The sequence below is a fragment of the Phascolarctos cinereus genome, unplaced genomic scaffold, assembly GCF_003287225.1.
Source record: "Phascolarctos cinereus isolate Bilbo 61053 unplaced genomic scaffold, phaCin_HiC Scaffold_726;HRSCAF=1367, whole genome shotgun sequence".
Lineage (NCBI taxonomy): Eukaryota > Metazoa > Chordata > Mammalia > Diprotodontia > Phascolarctidae > Phascolarctos > Phascolarctos cinereus.
In genome coordinates this window covers 152053099-152056687 of record NW_027556098.1, presented here as the reverse complement: position 1 = coordinate 152056687, position 3589 = coordinate 152053099, and the positions used below count along the sequence as shown (strand labels likewise).

At 38.3% G+C, this 3589-nt stretch overlaps 1 pseudogene; it reads right to left on the bottom strand.

Moving 5' to 3' along the window:
* Positions 1 to 2459: 2459 nt before the first annotated feature.
* LOC110223752 (THO complex subunit 7 homolog pseudogene) lies at positions 2460 to 2931 on the bottom strand (annotated as a pseudogene).
* Positions 2932 to 3589: the final 658 nt, after the last annotated feature.

The window sequence follows — 3589 nt, the reverse complement described above, 5'->3', positions numbered from 1 at the left end:
TCCCTAATTTGTCTTGTATATATCTTGTTTCTACATAGTTTTCTCCCCATTAGAGTGAGAGCTCCTTGAGAGCAGGAGCTTTTTTTTTTTATTCATTTCATTGAACCCCAGGGCTTTGCACAGTGCCTGACACATAATAACTGCTTAATAAATGCTTGTTGACTCTTTGACTATTTCACCTTGTTTGATTTCCTTGTTTGTAAAATGAGAGACTTGTCCTAGGTGATCTCTAAGGTTTCAAACCTAGGCTCTTCTTCCCTCCATATTATGAATTAGGCTTTTTGGGGCAGGCCTGAGATTCCAACTACTCATAACACTTTTTTTTGGCATAGAAAACTTAAATTTCTCCCCTGACTCAGCATTGTAGCTGATGGAGAGAGCTGTGTGTGTGGTGATGGGGATAAGGGAATAGCTTGGCTAGTGCACCCTGATAGAAAAGCCACCTAATTAAGCAGGGCACTATGCCAGAAACAAGCTGTCATTTATTCCCATTCTGTTTCTTCCATACTGTTGCATAATCTAGTCTGTGCTGCTGTGCCCCTGCCTCTTATTTCCATATCCAACATCCATAGCCACAGTCTTGTCATCTGTTTGGGTTTACCCCTATTGGACTCTATCTTCAGCTTAACATTGTAACTTGGTTATTTTTTAGACCCACCTTAGACTATATCCTTTCTCCCTCAGCTATGTTCTCTCACTCTGGGCCTGCTTCTTCACTAACATACATCAACTTCCCTGACATTCTTCCTATACTTATTGAGGTGGGGCCTGGCAGATGCCATTCTGCTGTCCCTTCATAATGTGGAAGCAATCCTGAGTTTTTGACAGTGATTCTAGAAGAATATGAGTTCTGGTAGTTCCAATGAAGTTTAAAGAGTTCAAGTATGAGTTAGTAATGGTTTGTGGGTCTACCATTTGAAGGCAAGTCTAGTTGAGTAGGGACAGACTCATACCATCTCTATAGTACGCTGCCTCTAGTAGAAGCCTGGACTGATCCAGGGACAGAGGGCTTGGACAGGGGAGCTTTTGGCTCATCTTGCCTGAAACTAGGCTTCCATGCCACCTTCTGGACATTTATGTACCATGTTGCCATTCTCACCCCTTTTCTAGCTCCTCTTTATTTATTATCTTCCCTTATGGAGATATAAAATCCCTAAGAGTAGAAGATTTAAAGTCTCCTTCACTTGTATCTGTAGCCCTAGCACTTAACATAGCACCTGGCACATAGAGAAGATGCTTGGCTGATGTAGAAGAAGCTGAGGAGCCTCCTTTCAGTGAAGTGTGATCATATCTCACGTATGCTCCTCCAAGTGGACCATATACAGATATTCTATAACTGGTTCCAGGCTGATAACCCTCTGGGAGAGAGAAGGCCTTTTTGATTTAACCAGAATTGGAGTTTATTCAAAGTTTACTAGTTGAATAGTTGAATAGCCTATCTTGCTTTGTATTTGCTTTCTAGTTATTACCTATTTTTTTTAAACTAGATTTGGAGCCAGGACAATGAGATTTAAATCCCAAATCCCTTACTACCTGTGTCACTTGGAACTCAGTATCCTCATCTATAAAATGAAGAGAAAATTAGATAATGTGATCTCTTAAGGAACTTTTCATCTCTAAATCTCATGAAACTAGATGGCAAACAGCTTAGAGGCAAGGATTGTGTCTTTCTTTTTTTTTGATATGTCTGTAATATGGCTTTGAGCTTGTGGTAAGCACTCAAAAAGTTAATTGTTGACTTCTGATGGGGAATCTGTTTCCTTTAGCAATTGTCAATAAATCATTGGATATAGTTCTATGACTTTTAACAATAACCCTAAGCCAGTGGGCTGATTGACTTTTTTTAAGAAATATTTTATAAACTTAATGACTAAATTTGTTTAATTTTCATTTATTTAAAAGTGAACAATTCATTTCACTAGGTTAGAAATTGGCCCATTATTTGCTCATATTGTTTTTTCCCCCATGTAAAAGCATCATGGCATAGAAATTGTGGTCAAGTGCTGGTCTTGGAATCAGAAAGAGTTGGTTAGACATCCCCTCAAATACTAGCATGTGAGCTTGGGCTTCTTTGTGCCTCAGATGATTCCTGAAGACTTATTTTAAGTTGTGGCATCAAAGGAGAGGGAATTCTATATTCCATGTGTATATTCTCAAAGTGTTGTCTTGTAAAGCACAACTGGTGAAAATCGATTTCAATTTCATCATTTTAACAGTGACCAAAATATGCATAAAAATACAAACAGAAAACATTTGAATAAAAAATTCAGAAAAAACAAATTTTATTAAGGTAGCTTCTTTGACTAGTTGTACATTTGAAAAAAAATAATAAAATTTATCATCTACAGTCTGCTAGTTTCACCAAAGTAACAATGATATAACACATATGTTTAGCCATGTGAAAGGAAAGTAAAACAGAGATATCTATGTCTCTTCATACTGGTGAGACTTGCATTTGCCTATTGTTTAGTTTTTGTTTCCATTACTGCTTCCTGAGCTTCTTCCACTTCGAAGAGTTTTTCATCATTTTAAAATGTTTGCTGAAGTTCATGGATAGTACAAAGGGACTACTTTTGCCTTTATTCTAGCTTATCTTCAACATTTTCTTTTATATGAGAAAGGTGTTATGATTCTTTCCCAAAGCATCTAGTTCCTTTAATGTTTCATGCCTGTCTGTATGGTGCTGTGTGACTTTTGCCAAAGCATCATATTCCTGGTGATTTTTTCATATTTGTTTTGCTTGAAGGATCTGCTTTTTACACTCAGCAATTTTTTTTGGTATATGCTCCAGCTGTGCTATTTTCTATGTCTTTGTATATTTTTCCCCATAGTTTTCCATATTTTTCTGAGTTTCATGTCATATGCAAGCAGGGTTTTTCCCATTGAAAATTCACGTTGAGATAATTTACTCAGCATGTGCTGCTACTGGCTGTCTCCTTCTTCTTGAGATCCAGCATTACACCATTTAATGAAACTGTACTAACAGGCTGATTCTTCAGTCATGAACAGGAGATGCTTCCTTGTAACTGCATCATCCATTACTGTCCAATGGCACACTTGGTGTAGGCAGCTCAGGTCAGCTCCCACAATGCAGATGGGCAAACAGCCATGGAGGGCACCAGACCTTGCCTTAATTGACTTGGAATGAATTAATTGTTGATCTGCTTAGAGAATTTGAGCCAATCTTTACTCTGTTTTCAGTCTTTCTCATCCATTCTGAAGTTGTCAACTATCACCTCCATGCGTGACTCTGAGATCTGTATCATTGGCTCTATTATTTCTTCCTGAATTCCAGGCCCTCATTTCCAGCTGCCTATTTGGATATGATGTGGCCAGATGGGACAAGCCTTGGCCTTGTGTCAAAGAATCCCTGCCTAGGTTCTAATATTCTGATTCTTATTTCCTGCGTATCTTTAGGAAAATCACATAACCTCCCTGGGCCTCAGTCTCCTTTTCCACAAAATAAGGCAGTCGGGCTAAAAATTTTTGAGGTCACCTCCAGCCCTAGATCTGTGATCCTGGGATAATGTGTTTCCACATGGATGTCCTACTATACCTTCAGACTTAACATGCCTATCAACTTTTAAAG